At 38.7% G+C, this 27147-nt stretch overlaps 1 long non-coding RNA gene across 1 annotated transcript; it reads left to right on the top strand.

Annotated features, from left to right (window-relative positions):
* The first annotated feature begins 1399 nt into the window (after positions 1 to 1399).
* Positions 1400 to 12894, top strand: LOC113458551 (uncharacterized). Its single transcript, XR_003378900.2, has 4 exons — positions 1400 to 1469; positions 6349 to 6815; positions 7003 to 7127; positions 12189 to 12894. It is a non-coding gene; the product is annotated as an uncharacterized LOC113458551 (long non-coding RNA).
* Positions 12895 to 27147: the final 14253 nt, after the last annotated feature.

Below are 27147 nucleotides of genomic sequence, written 5' to 3'. Positions count from 1 at the left end.
AGGATGTAGAAAGGACATTCGTTTGAACCCACAAGATCAGAAGCATTCCTGGTTCCCTACATTTAGAGGTCAAATGCAAAAACATAACAGGTTTAAGGAAAGGGATGAGGGGCAGTACTTTAATTAAAGATTTAGGAACAGGATTGTGCAGGTTAAGCTAGGACTCAAAACTGGTTTTCCTCAAAGTTAGGCTACTGTCTGAGCTGACCTTTCTCCCTTGATTTCAAAGTGATGTGTAAATGGAAGTAAAAAAAAATCTAAATATATTTTTTGACATGCACAGATCTTCACAGCAAGGTGAATTTTTCTGTTATTTCTTGTTCTTGGTTTTATAAATTTAGGGGGTAATAGCACCAAATCCTGCCTATTTATACATGAGAAAGTTATTGCCTGCTCCTGATTCAGAATCCTTATCTCAAACTTTTATAAAGTGTGAGCCTAAGGAGGCAAAACTTAATACCAGAAAAGAAAAAAATTACTTTCCTGTAGACTCATGTGTTTGAAGCTGCCAGAAATGTTGTATTTTTAATGTTCTTGAAGAGAGAGATTTCTGACCAGAGGTGAGGTGCCAGAGGTGTGCTATCTTCAAACTTGGTCCTGCATGGAGAAATCACCATTTCTTGCGCAGTTGCATGTGTGGATGCAACATGTGCATACACACATGTACACACATACACACATTTTGTGCATTTTTCCTCTTTCACATTTTAAGCCTAAGTCCAGTTTATGTTTTTGCATTAAAATTTTAAATTACGTTCATTTAAAATGACAGTATCTGGATTTGGTGAGGGAAGGGTGAAGTGCATGCTCTCAGTCATACAAGAAAGTCTTTTCATTAAAAATAACTGTAGTTATATTTGTCTCAGCCTTTTCCCTTTAGTAACAGTTTAAAAGAAAGAAAAGGAAAACAATTCCTCTTGAAGACAATTGAACCTGACACAAAAGACTGTAAAAGCTTGAAAGATGGTCTGATGTGGAAATACATATTTCAACAAATTGTAAATTGTGCATTATATACTCAATGAATAATTGTGGTCTATTTACCAAATATGAATATAGACAATTGTTAATGTACTATCATGTCAGTCCATGTGACAGAGGCATTATACTGTTGATACAAAAATGCACATTGAAGAAACAGAACGAAAGAAAGAAATACTTGCTGCTGTTCAGGCATTAATAAGAGCTGTTTTAATGTTGTTAGAGAATGGAAGAAGTCATGTTCTGAGACGACTGAAACTTTTCAGATTTCTTTCCCTAAATGTATATTATAAATCATCCACATATGATGTGTTGTTATCTTGTCTGTCTCTTTTTCTAATTCTGTCTTTTGATGTCATTTAAAAATGGCTAGAGGAGTGTTTTGAAGGCTTGCAAAAAAAAAAAAAAAAAACACCAAAAAAGAAAACAACAAACCTGCTCTCATTTCCAAGACAAGTCTTGCTATGAAGTCTCAGGAATCAGCTTGGGTGAGTTATTGCAAAGCCTTTTAAGAAAATAGGAATACATGGGCTACAATAGCTCTATTTAAAACAGAAAATCTACTCTGTGTGTGTGTATGTGTGTGTGTGTGTGTGTGTGTGTGTGTGTGCAGGCAAACATGGCATTCAGGAGAGTGAAATGAAATGAGCCAGAAACTTCTCACATTTTCCTGGCATCTGTGGCGTGTCGCCATATGAGAACCATATGACTGCTGGCAGATTGGCATGTCAGCTCAAGCATGTACAACTTGACCTCACGGAGCTCTGTGTTTATCAGTTTATAACAGGAATATTGATACAATTTTAGCTGCAGTCTTTCTGTGCAAGGACACTTCATCCTTTCACAGTCCTAATTCTCCTTTGCTAAAATGACAGCACCTTGTTTTTGAAGTTGCTTTTCCACTTGGGGAAAAAAAAAATCAAAGGCGGCAGAAGACAGCAGAAAGCTGTTCTGTGTGCCAGAATGATGTTTCATTCATTGTTTTGTTAACTGTGAAGTCCTTAGTGGAGTTTGTCACAGGATTGCCTGGCTGACTTGTGCTGTCTTTGAGGCTGAAAAGCACAGCAGTATTAGAAAGAGAGGAGGAAGCAAAAATCTGGAATGTTGTTAAAGCTGCAAGTTATTGCTGAAATATATCTGCACAGAGCAGTCCCTGTGTTTATTCAGTCAGAAGAAAGATAAAAGGATAGTACATAAAAATGTGTGTATGAGCAATTTTTCACTTTGCTTTCCTGATCTCCAAATGAGTGGAATGTAAGCATATATGCAGTTGCTGCATTACGTATATATATGCAATTAAATATTAGAATCGTGAACATAATATAAAATCTGAGACAAGCAGCTCTCCATCCAGAATGAGAAACTGGATATATGTGTAATCATAAATCTGAGTTTGCTGCAAAAATTCAGATGTCATACAAACTTATCTGGTTATTTATGGCAGGTGAGAACTGGGAACAGTGAAATGATGTAGGTGACCTGGATTGGAAGCAGAAATAAGAAGAACAGAGAATACTCTTGACCGTATGGTTTAATTTAAACTACCTTGGTCACTACCATTTCGTTCAAGAATGAGAGTATATCTTACATCCTCAAGGACTTAAACATACACTTGCACTATGACTTGCTCCACTTAACAGTGTGGAAAGATGATGTACTGAACATGCATCGCTTCACATTAGCGCCTGCAACTGCACTCACGCCATCCTTCAGAAACAGTGTTATTCATATCTGCTCAAGCTTCCTTGAAGGTTAAGCTTTAAACTGCTGTGATTTTCTAATTTTCTCTATACTGGCAACTTAATTAGAATCTCATCAGAGAATATTCTAGGACTGACATTAAAACTTCCTCACCCACTGTCTTGACGAGAAACATTATAGATACAAGTACTGCAATTCTAGTTTTTTTTTGTAAGGACTGGCATGAAGGGTAGGTGGAAAAGCAGTGAAGAACACGATTAGATAATAAATTAGATAACATTCTGAAGACAAAAAAGAAAATGTAGACTAATTTTGCTCCTTCAATTAAAAAAAAATCCCTAGGAACAGAAAGAAAGTGAGATCTAAAATTTCTCTTTCCCCGGAGAATGACTATAGGACTATATGGCGGACAAAGAAACATCCTGCCACATGCAACTATTTGTCTCTGTAAGACTCTGTATAACTCAAATATGCAATCTGTAGTGATCAAAATTGCCACTTCCAATCTCCTTGAGAAAATTTATCGGAAAGTCTAAAATATTTGGATGTATTTTCCAGAATTACATTCAACAGTGTTTTCATGCTGGTGGATTGGAAGAAAGACTAAAATAGAAATAAAAAAGGGAGGGAAAATGGCTCTGTTCTGCTGAAAATGGAGAGCCATTTATTTCTAGTTTGTTTTGGCAGGTGATGTTTGGCCAGCAAATCTAATATTGTGGTAAGGCCAAACGTTTTTGAGTTTACCCATCTGTAACCTCCACACAAGCTACAAAATTTAAAAAATTCAAAGTTTCAGAATCTTTTATGCATGATGAACTCTGATTTAGTTTTCATTATCATCTGTAGTCTGAATCTCTGCTGATAGCTTGAGAAAACTTGCCATATCAAATTACCACAAAAAGATGTCCAGCCTATGGAAATGAACAATGAGCAACATCTATTTGACAATTGTCTCTTATGTTGGTTGAGATATATTCTGTCAAAAGCACCACCATAGATCAATGATGACATCTAAAGAGGCAAAGTGCATACTCAGAAAAGACTATTGAAAATAAAATATGATTACAAACTCTCATGGATGTGCCAGTTCATGAATTTATACACACATTTTCACTGTCTCTCATTTATACTTAGACTTGAACGTGTTGATATTCATAGATGGGGTAAACTCTTCTCAAAATATATACATGGGTTTGGGATCATTGACCTCTATTAGGACAAAAAAAATTTGTAGTTTCAACCAGATTTATCATGTTTATTTTATGTATGATTTATCATTTTGAATGGCAGCAAAAGTACTTAGAGAAGTAGAAAGAATCAGAAGTGTGTTTGTCATCCATGATGGTGATATGCATGTTCAAGGAAAGGTAAATTTACTTCTGAGAATTGAGCTCATCTTAAGCCATGGGCAACAGCAATTAAATTGTCATCATCTGGAGAGAATAACATAAATCTGCACAAAACAATTTAATAGATCTTACAGTCATTATGGTATAAACTCGAATAAATGGTAGATTTATACATGAACAAGCAAAGCCTCTCGTCATTAGATAGTAGTTAGTGTAAGTGGACCAGTCAAGCTGTTTGTGCCTTTTTGTTTCTTTTCAAAGAACTGTAGTGGGGGTGCCTAAGCAAATGATTCAGAAGGGAGAGAAAATCATTTACTGCAGCATGTGGACAGGTTTGAGTGAGAGCAGATTTCCATGCAGGAATGAAATATGAGCCAGGGAAAACACCCCTTTTTGAACACACTCACAAGGCCTGATTACACGGCCCACAGCTGGAGTTAATCCAGATTCCTGTTTAATTAAATAGTAGCAGGCATTCTGCTGCCTTACATCAAAATGCAAAAGGATGCAGGTGAAATGCAAAATGTGACACCCACCTCTCCTCATTGCTCCTGAGAAAATATAAGATTTAAAATAAATATTTTAATGAAAATCTATTCACTGTGCAGGACAATTTTAAATGCACAGGGCAAATTCTAACTGCATAGAAAAATGTATGTGATAAAGTGATGGCTTGGTACTAGAATATTATATTTTGTTATTGAATAAACTCCCTATGAAATAATCTGTGCTATAATTTGTTGTGAGATCTACGTATCCTGGGCTTGAATTATTAATCTGTTTCTGAAATAGAATAATCCAAACTTTTTTTTTTCCTTTTATAGGAATAAGAATAAAACCTTCAGCTGAAGGATGTCCATATGAGAAATGGTCCCATTATCTACTGTGCCAGTTTAAAGCTGGGCACTTAGTGTAGTATCTATCCTTTAGCATCTATATAGCTAATTTCATTTTTTTCACAGGTGAAAGATGAAACTTCATCAGATTTTGGGGAGCAGGAACTCCTCTATAGTGCAGGTCAAGTGAGACGTAGCAGGTACCATCCAAGGTTAAAGGTGTGATAGAAGTAAACGGGTGACAACTTTCTTACAAACTTAAAATAATGTATATGTTCTATTTCTCCCTAAACAGATTTTCTTTGCTATTCTGTTAACCTATGACATCATGATACTGTTTTCATTGAGTGACAGAGGCTGTCTGATCCAAAGCCACAGATTTGGGGAAACACAAAACATGTATATTTGCTGTATGTATTCATTGAAGAATACATTTTTTTCCCAGTGTATCATCTCATGTAGGAAACAATAAAGATACATATTATGGGGTTCTGCATTTTTATAGCACCATATGGTAAATATGAATAGCATCCTCAATGAAATAACAATGGCAACAACCACTACCCTCTTGGTTTTCTCCTGTCAAGAAACATAAGTGTTGAGTTGGCTTTGTTATTTGGCTGAAGTCAGCAGCAAAGAAATCTGTTGACCATGGACAGCAAAGAGGTTCTGGCTTATTGAGGAGAAAGATGACTATTGGGGTGGTAAGCAAAAAGTGGAGGTTAGAGAAGCAACATTGTCCCCACAAACACATCTGGTCCAGTCTTTAAAAAAATATTTATTTCTATACTTTTCCTCAAAAGTATAAAATTGGAGCAATAAATGAACCTGAATTGCAGATAGTTTAACAGTGATCAAAGTTAAATGTTTAATGTTGTCTGTATGTAACTCCTTATTAACTAATGTAACACCTTTCATAGATATCACTGAGCCAAACATCAGCAGGATTAAGTAAGAGTATAAAATATTTCTGTGCTTCTTGAGAGCATTCAGTCACATTACATTAGAATAAATTATTTTCTAACAGTATGAGCACTACTATCTTAAAGAAGGAGCTACAGTGACTGACTGATCATTTTGGCTAGCCCATTATTTCCAGTGCAGGAGATGGCTTAATATGCATTTTTAAACCTTGCTGTGACATGTAAGAAGCCAACTAGATGGGCAATTGGTCTGATGTGGCATGGTTATTCTTGTATTCCTTATGATGGTTCTTAACTTTCTGTTTGTTTTACCATTATCCTTCTCATAATTTAGGCACATTCTTGAGCACATGAAAATAAATTCTTTATTTCAGACACTTTAGCTGCCCCTATCCCATTGCCTTCTGTGCCTCCTGTCACAGTCTGAACCCACCTCCTCTCCCTTGAGTCCCTTTGTATTTTTCTCCTTAATTTTTGGCACCTTTCAACTCTGTGAAACAACATTTAAAGATCAGCCTAAAAGATAAATTATTAACTCATTTTCATCTTTCTCTGCAGCGTAATTCCATAGGCTTGCCACTGTAACAAACGTGGCAGGGATGCAAAGAATGGCAATAAATGCATACAAAGTCTCCTAGCATCTAGGAAACAGAGCAACAATTCAGAGGAAGAGGATGGCTGCTCTAAATTCTGCTGAACATGTCTGCAAAATATTTCTAAGGTAGGTGCCTGTCTGTTTTCAAACCCAGCCTTCATTTGTCTCTTTTTCTTCCCTGTTTTTCGACCCCAGGGTTATATCCCTCTTTACACACCTGGAAGAGAGTCCTCAGAAGTGATGCTTTGCTTCAGGTTTCCTCTCCTGGGCAGCTCCTGGGGGCCAGGGTGCAGCTGGCCTCAGCTTGCACTCCCCCACTGCTCCTGGCTCCCATTCCACCCTCCCTGATGTTCCTGGCGATGGAGCTGTGTTGGAAACAGCCTTCTGGGCACTGTGCTCTGGGCAGTGTGAGCTAGGATACAAAGCACAGGTAAATCATGCGCTCTATAAAATGAAACATTTCGCTCCAAGAGTGGAGGGACATCATCTCCATTTTCTTGCCAGCCACATCACAGCCTGTGCAATACATTTACTTTATGACATTTCAAACGGACAAGGATCTGCCATCACAGCTGCTTCATCTATATGCATTTTGTGTGTGTTCCATACATGCCTAGCATGTCTGCAGGGCTCCCAAGAAATCCTACAGGGCTCCCATGCTGGAATCATCCCCCCTGTGAGATGGTGGAGTTTTCTGGCACGAGGATGCAGATCACATCCCTCCTGCAGGAAGGCAGAAGAGGTAGGGATGCCCCAGACTGGTAAGGATGCTGTCCCATAGCTCAGTCCTGTATGTCAGTCACTGGTGCTACTGGGAGCGCCCTGTCTAGTTTGTGTTTTCTCATTGCATCATAATTTTTTTTTATGTTTAGGTTTTGTTCTCTCTCTCTGCTTTTTTTTTTCTTCCTTCTTCAGACTATATTTGACCATCTTTACCTCTCTCCGTGTATTACTCGTACTTGTTTCTTTTTCCTGCAATGGTCTTATTTTTCTAGATCTATATAGCCACATTTCTGCCCAAAGCAGAGAACATAATTTTTAAGGAAAACAAGCATTAACTTGAAACCTAGTTTCTGTTTTTTCAAAATGGACTTTCCACTTCTCATGGCAATTTCCCTCCTTTGCTCAAATCCGGTATTAAAAAATTGTTGGAAACATTAGCCAAACAGGATTAAAAAGAAATATTTTAATAAAATGTCATTTGGCTTTTGAATGACAGAGCAAGGCTGTGTGTATGATATACTATTAAAAGCCTTAAACACCAGTATATTATGCAAAAAAGTAACAGCTATTCTTTCTGAAGGTGCCATTTATCAGCATCTGAGGAGGTTATTTAAGTGAGTAGTTTAACAAACATGAACTAAATTGTAATGTTTATCAGCTGCCCTGTTTAACTCTAAATAACATAGAAGAAGATGGCTGTTAAAAATGAAATGGGCATCAATCAATAAACGTTGCCAGTTTACATGAGAGGTGATATATAGCCCTGTAGAAACAATGCATGTGAGAAGTGCTGCTGGGGGTCACTTTACCAGGCAAAGGAGAGAGGCTGAATCATACACCTTGGGCAGGCACAGACAAGCACTCTGTCATTTTAATAATGCTCTCATTGCAGAAAGTTTCACCAGTTATGGCCATGATGCTTAATTGCCCTCATTTATCTCCCTAATAAGTGATGTCATTGAGTTAGAGCTGTTGAACATATACAACTGGCAAGTCAGTGAGTAAACCTGCTATCCACACCTACTGAGGAGAGTGGGGGGATAGATGGGAGTAAGAAATGCAGCAAGGCCTTAAAACTATACATAGTGAAATTTAGAACAGCAAACCAGATATTTAATTGTCTTATTTCTCTACTTGTCTGAGACCATCCACATTTATTCAGAACTTAAAAGATGAAAATACATACACAGAAACCCCAAATTCTCTAAGTATAGAAGCAAACCCATTTGTACTGACAGCTTGAGAGTTTATGGGGTGACAGCTCTCCTTTGGTCCTGATGCATCTTCATATAGGTAGAAATAGCTGCAAGTCTGCACAGTGGCTCTGTCACTCTGTGCATAGAAAAAAAAAATGCTTTCAGCTCTGTATTTTCATTCCTAGCAAGGCTTTAGTTTTGAATGATGCAGATGAATGAAAGCAATAAAAAGAAAAAAGCAAACAAAAAGCCCCCCAAATGGCTTTACTCAAGGTGAGTGAACAAATAGAGAAAAAGCCCAAATACATTCTTAGCAGTGAGTCTGCGTTATCTCCATAGGGTACAAATCACTGCCATTTCCAAGTCTTTATCTCCCTTGCAGAGGTTACCACCTGCTGCATTTCCAGGAGGTCTGGATGGTGTTGCCTGGCCTGGCCAGGGGCCGTCAACACTGCTGTGCTTGGGCAGGATGATCTGTGAGCATGCAGGAAACGTGTCCAAGGTGGCTGCAGTTTTATTTGTTTGCTTGCTTGCTCTCCTATATTTCTAGGGGAGGAAACTTTCTCTGAAAGGAATCTGTTCTGACAGAGCTGAGCTTTTGGGGCCAGTCTGGAGTTTCTTCTCATCTCAGTTCTGCCCCTTAATGGGGGAAAATGTGAGAGGGCTGTTAATATCCTTCTTAGAAATCCTTTTTTCCCAGGAATTAAATGGCTGGAGTTTGACAATTAAGAAAACTTGCTTAGTGTCTGTTAACCTCTGTGTCTACAAGGGCAGAGAGCAGCAGGACTTTACAAGTCTGAGCAGGCTAAAAGTGGTCATGCAAGATGATGGGAGTCTTGGGGCATCCTGTGCTGCTTCATGCAGGAAATTAGATGATTATTGGAAATAACTTCCTGGGAATTTCTAGGAAAGCATTAAGGGAGTGAGGGAGACTGAGAGTGAGTAGAGAAATGCCCAGAGGCTTCTGCAGGGCCAGAATTAGGTAAGAGCCCATGTGAGAAAAGGAGAGGTAGAGCAGGGGAGGACCAATGACCTGCAGCAAAGCCAGTCTCCTCAGGCTGCTCCTTTCTCAGAACAGTTTGTTTCTCTTTCTATTATTCCATCCTTTTCCAAACTGGGGAAAATGATTTTTAAAAAGGCTTCCTGTTTATGGCATGGCTTAAGATTTTTTTTAAGGTCTTGCACCTCTATCTGGAGCACTGAAACTGCCTGTGGGCAGATAGCTTGCCACCGCAGCGCTGAGAGACTTCCTCAGCGCAGTTCACAACTGTGGCTAACAGTTTGGGTGGTTCTACTAAAAATACATTACACCTGGAGATACTTGATGACTCTTTTCCCAGAGCTGATGAAAATTACTGTTACTTTTTTGAAGGGAATTTTCAGGAAGTGTTAAACGTATCTATAATAAGAGGAGTTGGCTTTAAACGTAATATTCACCACAGCTTTGAACTGTTGGTAAATCCAGTTTGTTTCCTACAATATCCCCACATTTCTTTATGGAAATAACTTCACACTGTTGGAATCTGTGAGAAGGAAGGTGATATGGGTCATGAAATTATACCAGATTTTAATTTCTACTGTATGAAATTCATAGCGTGCAGGATCTCAAACAGCAGCTACCAAGTTAGATTGTATTCTTAATATAGATTCTCAAACCCTTTTATGATTAAACGTTGACTTTTCCTACATGAAAGCACAAAAGGTTGATGCTGTGTGGGAAGTTCAAGGTACACAGATTACAGGGTGTAAAAATAAGGATAAAAAGGACTTTTTTTAAAATTTTAGAGTCCCTTTAAAATGTTGGAACAATGTTCCAGGCCATTTCAAAACCAGTGTTTCTGATATGTTGTTAGCATGATGAACTATTACAAAAATTGTGGGATAAAACCTTTGTTTTCACTGATGTTAAAAAAAAATTTAAACCAAGAACTAATTTTTACAAACCCACAAACTCAAATTTGTGTTTAAAAATTATGAAAAAAAACCACTTTTGTTTGCTCCAGTATACCTTTAAAACATTTTATTATTCCTAAATTAACAGTTTGGTAAAAATAATGCAACTTAACACATGTTTGAATTTTACTGACACAAATTTGTAAGACTTTGACACAGTTGTCTGTGGTAGGGACGGGCATTTGGTCTGTCATGGGCTAGGGATTTACTAGGATCAGAAGACTGCAGTAAAAGTAGGTAATAGACACAGGAAAGAAAAAAAACACCTCTACTGCACAAGTCAGAAAGTAGTGGAAAATGGAAATGCCATGAATACAGACTTGGGGCATTGACCACCTCCCTAGGAAGCCTATTCCAATGTCTGACCATCCTCTCAGCAAAGAAATGCCTCCAGTGTCCAGCCTGACCCTCCCCATGTGCAGCCTTGAACCATTCCCATGTGTTCTCTCGCTGAAAAAAGGGATCCACACCCCGCTCTTCCCTTCCCCTCCTCAGGAAGCTGGAGAGAGCCACCCCTCAGCCTCCTTTTGTCCTCCAAAGCAGAAAAACCCAAAGTCTTAACTGCTCCTCACACCCTTTCAGTCCTCACACCAGCTTGGCTGACCTTCTCTGGGCTCATTCAAGAACCTTTACATCCTTCTTAAATTATGGAGCCCTGAGAGTATTCAAGGTTTCTCATGTCTGTGCCTTTTGGGGGTTTTTCCTACTCAATTTATAGATAATATAAAGTAATAAAGGAGCAAATTTTTAATAAGCTGTGAACTAAGTATAGTCTCTTGCAACACAAAATAACAAGGTGTATTTTAAACTAAAGGACCTTTAAGAAACCAATAGGGTTTAGTGCTGAGTTTCAGTGAAGTTACTCTTGATGCCTAAGTAAACATCACACAGCAATATTAGTATAACCAAGGAGGGTATTATTTGAATCAAAATATAGATATATACCAAATGAAATGATTCAAAGAAAGCTGCTTTGGGTGATATCAGGGTAATGATGTTGTAAAACATTATTCCTGACTGGTAACCTTATCTTTCACACCCTTTGCAAGATATCTAAATGCCATATTAAGACAGTTTTAAAAATAAATAATTTCTTCTACTTCCTGAATTGAAGGGCTTTTCATCAGAGCATAAATTCAGTATAAAATATTTAAAAAACTTTGCAATTTTTTCTGCAAAATTAAACACTGCTATCTGAACCATTGAGAGAAATATATTTACATATTTCAGGCTAAAGATCTTTTGTAAATGTTTAGTTACCACATTCAAACCTTTCAACACTTTCCCTGAAATCACATTATTCTCATGAAGACTACAACAAGAAGTCAAAGAATAAAATGTAAAAAGCTTCACTTCAGTAATATGAAGGTTGTGAAAAGAGCTGACAGCATCCAGGAAGCTCAAAGTTACAGCTGACAGCCTGTCCTTAACTCATGCTGTGTGAAAAAAGCAAATGGCACTAATGCATATTAGCTGAGCCCAAAGTTTGAACCCCATAGCCCATCCCTCCTTCTCTGTTTGAGTTATGGGAGGTGTTGCTTTGAGGTCTGATTTTCAAACTTGGCTTCAGTGTTGCTGTTAGAATGCATGTGTGGCACTTGCACACAACATAAATCTTTTCTCAAAGGCTCTGTTTTGTCCAGGCACCTGCCACTGCAGCAGCCAGCATGCAAGGTGTTAGTTACAAACATCAATGTGTTTCTGCAGGCTTTGAAGACTTCAGCAAAGGCACAACAGCTTGCTGTACACCTCTTCAGAAAACATTTGTTTGACATGCCTTCTACCTTTTACCCTGGCTATGGTTTATTGGCCTTGTATGTGTTTCTGACTTGTGACGCTCAATAAGGGTGAATTTAACAAGTGCACCGTGTATGTTTACAACCTCTGTGGAAAGCAGAGATGATCCATCTGTGAAATCTGTTCCTTTCTAGGAGCTGGTTGACACCTGGGACACAGAACTCTTCCTACATTCCCAGAGTCAGCACTGGTGAATCTGGTTGGGGGAAATAACTGCATTTCACTATGCTATGTAGCCAGCACAAAGGAAACAGGACAGACTTCCACCCATGACTTAGAAATTTTTAGTGTAGAAACAGGTTCCTTGAGAACTGAGTAAAGCAGTTTTTGCTAGTCCACAGCCTAAGAAATCTTTCTTGCCCTTCCTAATATACCAAAAAAAGCTTAAAAAGAAACACTTTCTCAAACAGTTTAATTCCTGCTATACCTTTTAAAAATAGAGCTTAAGACTAGACAAGATGGACAGAAGTCTTTGTCTATCTTCTAGAATTTCCTTTTTCCGAAGCAGTGATCAAAAATTCAGTGCCTGTAACCTATAAATCTGAAGGATTCCACATAGGTCAGTCTAAGTTAGGTGTCTGCAGGATTCTGATGATTACTTTCTCTGAATGCCCCTTTTCTTCAGTGTTGCTCCCAAGGTACTGTGCACTGGTGTTGCAGTGCACTTGTATTGCAGTTTAATCTGAGCAGGTTCCATAAGAGTGAGCGATGACAGTGTTCACAGGTTCTTGTTCACCTTCCTGCCCGTTCCTGACAATGTCTCCTTAAGAAACCTGAGCTCAAACCACTAGTGGAAGGTGCTGGAATAATAGTAATAATAGTAATAGTAATAGTAGTAGTAGTAGTAGTTGTAATAATAATAATAATAATAATAATAATAATAATAATAATAATAATAACAATATTAAAAAAAAAAAAAACAACCTACAAGCCCCCAGACTGGAGAAGGTACTTAAAAAAATTAGAACATCTGAGATAAAAAGGTGTAGCAAACATGACAGTCTGTCAGTAGAAGTCTGAGCTGATAAAGCCAGCAGTTTGTTGAAATGTAATGGCCTTCTACTGAAATGCTAGGAGAGTAACAAGGCACCCATGCAAGAAAAAAAAATAAAAAGCTGAATGAACATTTTAATTAACTCATGTGCAATTTTAATTAAAAACATAATGTGTCAGGAAAATGAATAATGCCTTGGGGCAATAAAATAGCTAGATTTTCTGTTCAGTCTTCTGCTTCATATCTTTTATGGAAGAAGGATATTATTGTTAAAATGAAAAAAACACTCCTTCCAGCCTCCTGCCCCCTTCTCCACACAAATCTATCAACACTTAATGTAACCAAACCCAAAGGTGTGTATAAAAGGAGCAGGATTAAATCAGAGCATGGTACAAGATATGCTGTGTTTTCATCATGTTGGTTGTGTCACTCTCCTGGCTTTTAACAGAAAAACTTTGACCTTCAATTTCAAAGTCGGTGTTGTCTTAATAAAATATGCTTAAAAATGTGGATGCCCATTTGTGTGTGTGTGTGTGAAAAATTGAAATATTTGAATATTATCAGGCTTTGATGACAAAGTGGTAGTCTCCATCCTTAACAGATGAAGCCATTTTAAGCCATTGGGATTCTATAACCTGAGATAGCAGAAATTACATGACTTTTTAAATGTGAAAAAATAATGCTTTCAAATATTAAAAGGAAAAGAAAGAAAATAAAGCATAGGGGAAAAAAAGTTGAGGAAAGTTAACTTTCCCCAAATGGAAAATGTATAATGTCCAAACCTATTTATTTCTTTTCTTTGCCCATACCACTCACTGAAAGAGATTTGAAATTCTAGCAGCTATAGCATAGCCTGGGGCAAAGGCAGGGTCACAAGCACCATCATGTAACACATTTTAAAGGCTGTCAGAGATGTTTCTTCAGTCTCTGTGTCCTCAGCAGTCCCAGAGTCACTGGTTTGCTGCAGGGACTTGCTACCTGGTCATACCTTTTCTGTAGCTCTCATCATTTTGACCATAAATCACATCTAAACTGTGAGAAGGCTGTTTGCCTTAATATGCTCTGAAAGCATATGAGGCTTTGTGTGCAAAAACTCCTGGGCCACATCCAGTCTGCAGCACGTTTTGCACAACTCTGGTCTCATAGGCTTCCATGAGATCCTGACAGCCATCATCTCCTGTAATCCACCCCCCTGCCCACTGCCTGCTCTGTGTGTATGCAAGACCCTCACAGCAAACAATTTTTTCCAAATATCTAATATAAACCTACCCTCTGCCAGATTAAAGCCATTTTCTCTTGTGTCATCACTACATGGTATTGTAGAATGTCCCTCTCCTGTTGTCTCATAGCCCCTTTAGGTCCTGGAAGGTACTAGAAAAGCCAGAGCCTCTTCTCCAGGCTGAGCAGCCCCAACTCTGCCAGCCTGTCCTCATAAGAGAGGTGTTCCATCCCTCTCATCATCTTCATGGCCCTTCTCTGAACTTGCTCCAACAGGTTCACATCCTTCTCATGTTGGTTGCCCCAGAGCTGGACAAATTACTCCAAGTGGGGCCTTGCAAAAGCAGAATAGAGGAGGTTTATCATCTCCCTCAATGTGCTGGTCGTGTGTAGGTGGTTTTAAGGTGCGTTTTAATTCTCATTTTCCTGTTTTGATTCATAATGAGTTTCATTAATTTCCCCAAGTTTTTGCCCATGCCAGTAAACAGTGAGTGATCCCTCCCTGCCCTCACCTCAACTCATGGACCTTTTGTTACGTTTCCTCTCACTTCTCCAGCTGAGGAGGGGAGAGACAGAGCACCTTTGGTGGGTCCCTGGCATCCAGCCAGAGTTAAACCACCAGACTGTGCTTCTTCTGGCACAGCCCAGGAATGTTGAAGGACGCACAGATGCAGTTGGTTTCCTCCCCAGGGCAGAGGGTGGTGGGAGGCTGGCCTAAGCCTGGTGCCCACCCAGCAGAAGCACTTCTGGGGCTGCAGCGGTGGCAGCTGCACCCTCAAGCATCAGCACATCACAGCTCACAGGCCAAGCTCAAGAGAAATCAGCCAAGCTTCAGTTTTCAGTCATCCAGAAAATAGTGGAAGGCTTGCTGCAGAAGCATGCAGGAATTAGAAATTTAACAAACAGGAGGCAAAGATCAGCCAAACAGGAGCTTCTGCCTCTGAGGTCATTGCATTTAGAGTGTGTATATGTGTCCATTTGCATAAATCACCAAAATTCCTGAGTTCAATGTTGTAATGTTTTCCAGAGCCTGAGGGAAATATCTAAACTAATTTTAACTGTACAGAGGATTCAAGAATGTTTTTTTAAATGCCTCCTCAGACCTGTTACTTGTCTTTTCCCCTTTTTATTTCCCACCAAATTTTAGGCCTTAGCTAATAAATAAACAAGCAGTATAATTCCGGGTTACATGCACTATTGCTGAACAAATGCATTTTAACAATATGCCTGCCATTTATGCTTGCTTCTCATAAACAAGCTTGCTTTTGTCATGGCAGGAGTGCCCACCACAAGAGTTAATTTATGCAAATTCTGAATAATATTCAAGTTTAATTCTCTTCTTTCCCTTTCTTTTTCCCCCAGTCATTCACTTGATTCTAAGACTGTCATTCACTGCAGGAATAATAAAACAGCATTTGATTTAGGAGAGCAATCACAGTTCATGTTTCAAATCCTGAATATTCACAATAAGCTGAGACAATTATTACAGAATTATTCATCAAATTGCTTTGAATAACAAATAAATATTGTGGAATTACAGTCTGAATGCAGACTTTCACAAAAAAAGCAAATACAGTAAAATTATTTAAATAAGTTCTTCAGTGCTGACTAGGGTTTACATTGCTGTACTCTTGGATCCTATAAGCAGCAAGTTCCTTTATAATTTATCCAATTTGTTTCAACAGGATGATCAGTACTGGTTCAATCTGCACTATAAAAATTTTGCCCAACAATAGGAAAGAAAAATATTTTGACATCTTGATGCAGTACCTTTGTTTCTGGCCACAGGCAGAAGGAGCTGAAAAGATATGCTTACTCTCATGAGCTGTAAAGAACATTTTTTTCCTTGTATCTTCAGCCTGTTTATAGACTTCCACCAAGTGCTGTGAAGACTTATACCAAGACTGTGAAAACCATGTCCTTACATGAGCTGATCTGTGTATATAAGAGAAATGCTGCCTCTGATAACAGGAGCTTCAGGGATTTGTACAGCCTGAACTAAGCAGGCAGGGACTGAGCACAGGCTCCAGAAGGCTAATTCCAGATACTGGCTGCCAGTTATTTTCTCTAAATTCCTACTTAAACCACTTTGGTTAAAAACTGTTTAAACCATTTATTTGTATTTTGCTTAGTAAGGATTTGTTTGCATAAAAACTGGAGCCAAAATTCAGTTGGTCACGTTTGTTTTGGTAGAAGTCCACATGGAGACACTGCTGCAATAAATCTGCCTGCTTTTGAGACAGATCAGGATTGAAATGTTATAAAAGTACAGCTAGTTGCAAAATCAGACTTTTTCACCCACCTTATAAAAAGGTAAATGTATTTACAATTAGTCTGCAGCACAATGAAACACAGTGGTCTTGCAGATTCCAGCAGCAAGCTCTGTCCATCCCTTTTAAATTTCCCTGTACGGCAAAAACACGTTGTCAAGAAAAAAAACCCACAAAACTTTTCAAAAATTCTGAGGAATGAGGTTGGCATCGATCATGGATGTTCTCTGTTGCAGATGCAAAGATAATTAATGTAATCTAGCACATCTTGAGGTAAACTAATGTGCATACAGATATAAACAACAATTCCAATCTTCTAAAGAGTGCAAAGCTGGTGCTTATTGAAACAGTTCATAATCATTCCTATTTCAAGTTCTGCATGAGAATGTGCTGTAATGAGGAATTTAAAATTTTCTAATTAGACATGATTTTATAAAACACACAGATAATTAAAATGGTGAGGATTACAGAGAGAAGGACGAGAAAACACTGTAAAACAGACAGAAAAGAAGAAAAATTATGTAAATAAGGAAAAAACCCCACAAAACACCACTGATGTATCAAATTTATCCTGCAAAATTTGTAGTGTACTGGAGTTTTGGGTTTCACAGTGCAAAAAGCTGCTATCAAATATTTTTATAAGGTTATGCTAGCATAGGTAGATTCATACTGACAATTTTATTTGATTAAAGGGTGCTTGCTAAGCCTTGGAGTTTATTTTCATAAGTTTTAGCACTTCAGAACAGGAAATTGAGGTCTATAGACCATTGCTGTTAAAACTGATCAAAACACATAGATAATAGCTTTTAGCTGTAGAGCCATTGCAGAGCTATTTACCCTGATTTGTATTCAGTGAGAGTTTGGAACAAATAAAAAAATATTTTCTATGCAATTTAAAGAAGGAGGGTGACGCTCTTCTGCTAAAAGACAGGAATGGGTAAGAAGTTAACTCTACAGAGCAATTCTTCCTCTGCCACTACTCAGTGTGGGTGCCAGGTGGGATGCTGAAGGCTTGTTTATTGCCCAGCAATGCACAGAAACCACCCTATAGAACAGTCTGTTTGAGGATGAAGGTGACAGAAGATGACTAACCCTTGTTAGCAGGATGCATTTGCACCCCAAGAGAAGAATGGTCCTATTTCCTTCCTTTTGAGGCATTTAGGAAGATGAGTTCATTTTGCCTTTGTAGAGTTAACAGAGACATTTTTAAAGGCTTGGGAATGAAGCTTTAGCTGGGGCACTTGTTTTGTTTTGTGTTGTCACTCAACCAGCTGATTTTCCACAACGGTTTAAGCAATTTCCAGATTGTAACAGGGGATGCCACACACCAGAGAGATACTGAGCAAGCGCCTCTCCAAAGAGTCGCTGCATTTCCAAATGCTCCATACCAGTGCGAGAAATTCAGGGAAGTACATATGTTGCTTCTAGCTTCCACAATATTTTGGGTGTGACTGACTAGACTCATATGTTCCCATATTTCACCAGCAGATAAGTATTGGACTCAGAAACAATTCCATCCTATCAATATGAAAGTGATGTGTGAAGCCAAGAATGTTATTACTTAAGATCTTGCCAACTACCCTTGATCAATAGATGAAGGTCATCTCACTCGAAAACATTAAACTATTTCTGATCAACCAGTTCTAGCTGCATAGCTGGGAAATTGTTTATTATTTAGGAGCTAATCTGCATATATAAAAGCGCAATGTTCCTTTTACTGATAAATAAATATCCATCAATGTTGCAAGTGATAATGTTTATTTTGTGAGGATTTATCTTCTTGACTAAATCTATGACTGATAGCAAACAGAAACCATTCAAAGCTCATCCCAAAGTCAACTTGCTGAGTAAAGAGATCTTAGTATGATGTTCTGTGGCTCTTGTTCAGCAAAAAACCCTGATATGTTGCAACAGATAAAATCTATCTTTCTTCTTCCTCTTGCAAAAAAAGACAGAAAAGCTTGCTTTGAAAGAAGCCTGAAATTTGGCTAACAAAGACAATAATAGCTAAACTAGAACCTCTTGAAAGAAACTAAAATGATATGGAGGAAAAGATTCTTTCCTTTTTTATACCATAGCAGATAAAAAGTAGAGACATTTGACATTACAACAATTTTACTTTTGAAAAGGTTGTAGAATTTCATGAAGCAAAGTCACCTGCAAGGTACTACTGACTTGCCACTTTTCTCTCTTCTTTCTTCATCTATACACTGAAAGGTTGTCTCTAGTTTCTGGCACTTTTATCTTAAGCTTCAACAAGAATACAGCTCCTGTAAGGATCCAGTACTGATGCTGGTTAAAGTGTAAGCAGTGGCAAAGACCACAGGTTTCTACATGTGCAGTTCAAAGGATTGATGTACATGTTCAAAGGATTGTCTCACTTTGAGTGGTCAGATCCTTTAGTTTGTCATAGTTGTGTGTGTGACCACACCAAACTCCAGCGCAGAGTGCAGAAGTACCATCAGTTTCTTCTCCAGCATGATTGTATCAGGAATGCTTTCTCATGTCATCTGTCTTCCTCAGAGAAGGAAAGTAAAGTTTCAAAGCAAAAAATGGATTGCCAGCTCTGCTTCTCTACTTGGCTTTGCAAATGCAGCAGAGAAAATTTGGTGTGTCCACACCATGGTCCTGTTAGAGTTGGTTTTGTGTCTTCACACTTCATTTGAGGTCAATTAGATGTGGCTGCTGGTGGACAGTGAGGCTTGCTCAGACCTCGGGGTTAGAAGTAGGATTAGTTTGAACCAGAGTGACTCCATACAGACAACAAAGAATGACTTTTAACAAATAATCAATGCCCGATTTTTTTTTCTGACAGCTTGGTAATGGAAGAGCTTTGGCTTTGAAGACACAGAGCTGGAAATTATGCATATTTATGATATGTGGCTTTGATCAAAACTCAGATAAGAAAAGTGTTGCTTTGCATAGCCTTCATGACCTTTGGGTTTGTTAAAATTGTTGGAATTTATGGACATTGACATTTTCTGAGGCACTGAGGTAAGGGGATAGTTGCCTCGGCTCAGCAGACTTTAATGTGAAGCAACTTGAGGTGTGGACGAGTGGTCCAAGAATGCCGTAGTTCATTCTGTCATCACATGTGGATTCTCATGTTTGATTTCTTTATTAACAGAGTCTTTCTGCCTAAAGGGGTAGAACAGACATGTGTATTGTGTATCTACTTCTTGTTGCTGAGCTGTGTCCACAATGGCCTTTTAGCAATCCAGGCCAGGTTTCAAGTGGCTTGCTATTTCAACATGCCTTGGTCTAAAAGCAAGTGCCAGAGAGCACCCTGAGAGCTATAGCTATATGCTCTCCAACTTTCAAAACAAACATTATCCCTAGAACTCAGTGATGCCTCGCTTGAACAGCGGCCATCCAGCTTGACTTCTATGTACAGATCTGCAGGCTGACAATGACAAAATCCTCTCTTTATCAAGAGATGAAAAATATTTCTACATCCAGTCGATATTAGGAGCTGCTCAGGGATTTTTGACTGATGGACCAAGGAAAGAAACTACCTAAAATAGACAATAGAACTTAGAAAAGGCAATCAAATATGTGTGATAAACTGCAGTTCTCATAATTTTATGGTTTATTATATTAAGCAGTGTGTGTTTATGTGGTAGGAAGAGCACAAAAATATCATCCCTCCATAAAGTGTTGCTCTGCAATACTTTACTTGCGAATTTCATCAGGGCTACTGAGACCTAAATAAACCCCAAGATGCAGCCAACTCATTTACGTCTTGCACTTTAATGTTACAGTAGCATGTGCTTTTGATGGTTTTATTTTTTAAAACAAAAGGTGAGTGAATTCTTGTGTCTTCTCATCCAAATGCCAAAGATTCATGAATCAAGCTTTGTTCAAGGGGAACAATAATTTCAAAATCATTTTTTTTCCTTAGTGAACGTCTGATCTGTTCCCATCAAAATTCATTCTTAAGATGTCTTTTCCTGCTTTTTCCCAGTAGATAGCTTGATTTGGAATATGCTTTGAAAGGTTTTCACACTATAGATGGGCTATTGGGAGTTTTAGAAGGTAAGACCTGATTATTGAATGTCCTGAGAGAATGTGTCAGCCCTACATGGAGAAGAGGAAGGAGAAAAATAGCAAAAATCCTCTGACGGAAATAATTTGTAAGTAGAGACACTGACAAGGATTATCTAAGAAAGAGAAATGTTGAGTCTTGGACATCCAAAGTCCTAATTTCCCACTGTAAGCAAAAAAGGACCTTGTTTTTTAGCAGAACAGAGAAGCTGGCTTTCACTACTGCTGTAGTCCCCAGCTGCAGAGGTGTGAAATGTTTACTTAGAAAGTGCAATTTTTCACAAACGACAATGTAAAAACATTCATACCTATGGGAAAACCCCATTTCCATACATGTGTGAATGTATCTTAACATCATTTATTCTATCCACTGTGTCAGCTGCAAGAATATTTCCTGGACCGACCTCTTTTCCTATGTCTCACTTTTGACTTTGTCCCCATGGGTGAATTCTGATGTTGTTCCCTGTTGCTTCTGCTGCCATCAGAGCCTCCTGATGTTGTGTACCACCCCACCACAGTGTGGCCCCTCTCCTTCCCAGTTCCATCTACCTGGGGCCATGATGACTTTCTCCATCCCTAATTCAAAAAGTCCTAAGTGCAGGCAAAAAGATTCTAAAAGGCAAAAACTGGTTCAAGTTTCAGTAAAACCGGTGTCCTACTCATCTGTTTGCTTGAGACCTTTGGAGAGCAATGACAACCCAACCGGCCTTGGATTATCCCTTCAGAGCCACATTTCACCTGATAATTGAGTTAAACAACTAGTTATTCCTATAGCCAGACCACATGAACGGGATGATAAGGGAAGACTGATTTATGGTCACTTGGTATCTGAAAGGTGTAGCATTCTATTTAACAAATAGTATTCCTCTAGATTAGAAAACATCATAAACACATTGGAAAGCCTTCAGCCCAGACCCATCCACCACATGTATTTTTTTAACATTTTAATTTAGCTATCTGGTTTGGATTACATAAATAAAAAAAATTAATTCAGTATTTTCTTTCTAAAATAAATCAATTCTGCTACATTGGAATTACCGATTAGATTGAGCATTAGGGAATGTATAAAACTGCATCTTTAACAGACACGACAACATTTCTCAATGAGAATCAAGTAGTTTGCAGTGACCTTCATGTTGATCAGTGGGGGGTCAGTACTGGCATTAAATCATTTTGATTCACAGATGAGATCAACATATTCATATTTGTTTGCCAAATGTGTATTTTAATTTAAGCTTCCTCTGATTGATGCATGTAATTTATGCTGCTTAGAACTAAGGCATCATATTTTTCTTTTTTCCTAACTAACCGGGGGAGACTTTCTTGGAAACAGATAAAGGAAAGAGTCCAGTAATTTGTAGCAATGTGACTACAGCCACACATGTTCTAGAATTAATGTTCTTCATTAGGGTGAGGAGTATCAGCTGTATATATACATCAGGATTTTAATTAACTTGGTCCCCACAACAGGACACATGATTCAAACTGTTTTTCCTTTATTTCATATTAGATAAAAAAATACCCAAAACCAACATGATGTAAAGTTAAAACAGAAAAACAACAAAAAACCAACCCCATGCACACCTAACAATAAGAAACAAAATCTAAGAGTTTTAGTCAAGGTCAAGAATATTTCTATAAGTCAGAGTGAATCCTCAGGAGTAACTTGGCACTGACAGTGCGCAGAGCAGTGCTCTGACTGAGAGATTACCAGTTCTACCTACCCTGTGTAGCCTCACATAAGGGTAGTGACTCATTCATGGGATTGTTTAAATCTTTTTAATGTATTTTTCGGATGGACACAATAATTTCATTTACAAGTGACTTGTAATTGGCTACAAAGACTGCAATCACCCTGTACTCTGACAGATGGGCTGCCTTTTAAGTGAGCCCTGAACACACTGTCCGGGGGAAAATGCATCTTACATTGCAAGTGACTGGTTCACATTTCCCCTGACCTCTGTGTAACCAGACTGATGACTGAAGTTGCAGCTGTGTGGACAGGGGCACCTTTCACTAACCAGGTTGTTCAAGGCCCCATCCAGCCGAGCCTTGAACATTTCCACAACTTCTCTGGGCAATCTGTTTCAGTGCCTCATCACTCTCACAGTAAAGAATTTCTTCCCAATATTTTATCTGAACCTATGTTTGCTCAGTTTAAAGCCATTACCCTTTGTTTAGCTGCAGACATGTTTGCACATGTGTGTATCCAAGAGAGAGAAACAGATAAACCCACGTGCAGTCCCACACAGTCCTCCCCAGAGTGAACATGCTGCTGGTTATAGGGGAGACAAAGTCAGGGAGAAGCTCCTTGCTCACCAAATGCAAGGATTTGCTTTTGAGGCTCCCTGGTGTCAGATCAGCACCACAGAAGGCACTTCCTTCTCTACAAAGATGATTTTTATCCTTTCAATAGAAATTTCTATTGTGCTAGAGGATTCTTATGCCAGGCACTAACGCTGAATTAGCTTAATTTACACAATTTTTGTAATATTGTTGGTTGGGAGCCAAGGCAAGGTAAGCTAAGTGTTGCCCCTTTTATGATTTGTAAAAACGTCCATGTTTGAACACAAAATCAGCACTGTGTGGCTATGATCCTCACTTCTAGCAAGGATTGCATCCCAACCCAATTTATTTAATTAAAGAAATTCTAAAGACATGGACAAAGCATTCATGCAGATCAATCTTTTGGAGTTAAATTTGGTATAATTTTTGTCTTCTGACATAAATTCAAACTGGAGTCTGGATTTTGATTACATACCTGCTACCCCATTTATTTTAGATACCCAAGATGTGGTCTGAGCAACTTATATGCTAAATTCTTTATACAATCAACAGAAGAACTATATTGCTGAAAAGAGACAGACCTAATGCTAAAATTAGGACAGATTCCCATAGGTCTGAACCAGTGGAAAATAGATACACTGCAGAGAAATGTGTAGGATCCTAATATGCTGACAAAATATCCTAGGGATCTTAGCAGAGAGTCTTAAAGAATATAATCTTGGTAAAATTCTTTGTTTGCTACTTTCCAGTAAATCTTTTTTATTTGTGTCTAGTATCTTAAATTATCCTGTTAACCAGAATAATAGAAAAGACAATTTTTATCGGTCTGGAGACTCTGGAAGCAGCTGATACTTTAAATCTTTGCACTTCTGATAAGATAAAACACATATTATAAGGACAACAAATTGCACACAATTATGTTTCACTATGTTACAGTGATTTAGAATATAATTTCAGATTATTAGGGTTTTTTCAATAATTAGGCATTTTGCTCTTATAGCACACATTTTCAGTTGATAATAAAAGAAAAGCTATTTATTTTGGCTTTAGGACAAGGATGTTTGAAGCTTCTCTGAGAACACACTCCATTTTATTCTAGGGGAATAATGTTATTGTTTTGGTGGTAAGAAGAAATCAAACTGGGTGGTTGTGTCTGTTATATAAGAAATCAAAATGCTACAGTAAACCTACAGTACATCTAGAAATGTACACCTGGGAGCAGATCTGGCAGACCAAATCCAGGTCGCATGGCCTCTTTGTTTATGAAAATCACAGGTCATCAAAATCATCACCTGCCTATTATCAAAGCCATTTATCAGCTCATTATTTCCATACCGTTATTCCTTACCCCATTCTATCCACCATTAATTTGGAGATATTGACAAATATTTCTTAAATAAAAAAGCTCAGGGCAACACACCACAACAAGGCTGTCTCTGCAGGTTGATCGGATGAGCTCTCTCTTGTACATCGGAAAGCTGACTACTTTCCAACAACTTGATTTCACAAATGGAGAAACAGCATCTGTTTTCCTGCAGCTCCACATATGGCTCTCGCTGTTGCTGCGTGGAGCTGGAGCAGGTATTCCCCAGGAGCAGAGCCCTCGGGAGCCCTGCAGCCCCCGGGACCGGCCACCGCCGCTCGGCTGCGGGGCGCACGGGCTCCCCAGGCACCTGGAACACTGCACTTCCTCAGCACATGCAGAACATCCCTCCCAGCCTCGGCCTGTGGGGGAAAATGCTCAAACACGTGTTTAGGGCTCCTGTGCTGGTCTGTTTGGTGAGGCGATTTCAGCGTATTTACTCCAAGGCCTGGTTGCTCAAGGACTTCAGAAAATGTCTAGCTGTCATCGGTGGAGCATGAGGAGACCTGAAATAATTTGCAGACAGGAGGTGTGTGCATGTGAAGAAAGAAAACAGAGCAGCTATGTTAGAATTAAGATTAAATGCATGTACTTTTTTCTTCATGGCACATGAGTATTTTTGGCTCTGTAATATATCCAGCAGATCTTGAACCTGAATATCAGCAGGAGTTTGAACCTGAAGTCAAATAAAAATATCAAGGTTTTTTTTTTTCTTTTTTTTTTTTTCTCCTTTTCATAGGCTTTTTGTACTTGTGAAGGTCAAGGGACTGGCAGTGTCAGAAATTGAATTTCTGAATACAACCACAGTCCAGGTATATTTCAGACAGATGCTCTCATTCTCAGACTGCCCTGCCAATGACCTTAACCCTGATTTGGAAGGACAACTCAATCTACTATAAAGAGGAGAGGTGATTTAGTCTCCAGCCATGCTGACAGAGTCTTGGACCTCTCTGAACACAGTTTGTCATTTGTGCTGAAACATCAAATCATTTGGTAATGTGAACTATCTCCCACCAGCGATTAAACTGAGACTAATTACTATTCTTTCCCTCTAAAATCTGGCTCTGAATAATCCCAGAGAGAAAATTTTTCTCTCTGTATTTTCCATCTCCATAACAAAATGCAATGCATAACTATTTAACCATCTATCAATACTATTGTTTCTAAGTAGTGAAGGCCAGGCACAAGAAAAGACAAGACAATTTTCTATGGCTATTGCTGGAGACTGCATTATATCAGGTTAGAACTTAACAAAAATCTGATTTGTTCAAAACTGTCATTCCTTTCTTCAAAGCATTTATCCACATCTCCAAACCCACCAAAATTTGAAAAGCAATATGGGTCAATTCTAACATCATTAAATAACTAAACCCTCTGGTGATGTGCCATCTCAGCTCATGGCATAAGAAAATCATGGTCCAGGAGAAATGCTGACATACATCAGCAGCAAAGCATCTTTAAAAGAAAATAGCACAAGCTTGGAAGTCAGATGCAGTCCATCTTTTGGGCAGGAGGAAGTAAATAAAGGCCATGGTTATAGTTCCCTTAAGAAAAGAACTGCCAGCAGCACCTGAGGAATGACCTCAGACAGACAGGGCCAGCAGGTGGGGCTGGAGAAGGTGAAAGTAGTCAAGTCAGAGATTAAGAAAGAGTGAACAAGAAGAGAAAGTGGAAAGGAAAGGGAACACAGAAAAAAAAAATTGGGAAGCAGGGAATTAAAGCCAGTGAGAGGATGGATATGGGGAAAGAGCTATTTGGAAAATCAGGCAACAACACTGATCTCTTACATCAGCTGAAGGAAAACAAAGCTCAACATGATTTTGTTTGATGCAGGCAAAACAAATATCCCATTACTGAAATCTGTGACATGCTACAGCATTATTCCACTCTCCTGTGTCAGGAAAGAGCTGCTAGTGTTCAACCAGTCAGGGTAGACATCAGACTATGAGGGACAGGGAGAAAGAGATAGCAGCTAGGCTGCTATTTTTCAGAATGGTAAAATTCTTAATTTTCAGTACAGTGGGGAGCTGAGAGAAAGTAGATCTTACCAGGGTTCCATGACAAAAAGACAGCTGTATTGATTTGCTTGACTTCTTGTGGCTTTAACCTTGTCCTAAATTAAATGTGTTGTGAGCAAAATTCTCTGCAGAACTGAGGCAGGGGAAGAGCCCACTGTTCCCTGAACTCAGAGGGAAAGACAAGTTCAGGTTTCAGGGGGTCACACTCTCTTGTATTTAGGAGATGTCAGAGTTTTCCTATCAGTATGTGGATATCTGGGTACCTAATTTGGAAAAATACCAGGACCTACACTGAAACTGGAAGGCCAGAGGGAAACGGAGTCCTGGCATGTTCTGTGCCTGCCACAGACAGGGGATGTGGCAAGCAAGCCATGGCTGTCTGCTCTGCATGGCTGCTGGATATCTTCTAATGAATTGAAATACTGACACATGGAAAATTGTTGGAGCCATTTAATAGTTACCTTCAGCACTTGGAGAGTCAATGCACTGTACAGTAAGAACAGAAATCCAGTGTTTTCCAGAAAATTTGCAGAATAGCACAAATGATCATTGTACTGCTGCCCTGTAAGTGCCAAAGTTTCTGTTTATTTAAAAACTTCCATTGTGAACATATTGTTGAAGGTATCTTTTTATTTGCTTTGTGGTAGAGGTGGCAAAGGGAGACCATTTTTTCTGTCAGGCTAGTTTACCCTCTTTGAAAAGAAAATATCCAAGTCCAGTCAAGTAAAACAACAGCTTCTAGGAAAAACACTGACGTACAAACTATGTCAAAAACGAGCACTGTGAAAATTTAAAAAATCTGATTCATCTTTCAACACTGAGGTCTGTGTTTTTAGGTTGATTCAGGCTTAAATGTAACACTCCATTTCAGTTAGTGAAATGCTGTGGATATGTTTGAAA

The sequence above is a fragment of the Zonotrichia albicollis genome, chromosome 1 (assembly GCF_047830755.1).
Source record: "Zonotrichia albicollis isolate bZonAlb1 chromosome 1, bZonAlb1.hap1, whole genome shotgun sequence".
Taxonomy (NCBI): Eukaryota; Metazoa; Chordata; class Aves; order Passeriformes; family Passerellidae; genus Zonotrichia; species Zonotrichia albicollis.
Note: the sequence above shows the minus strand (reverse complement) of the source record. Positions and strands in the feature narration are given on the sequence as shown.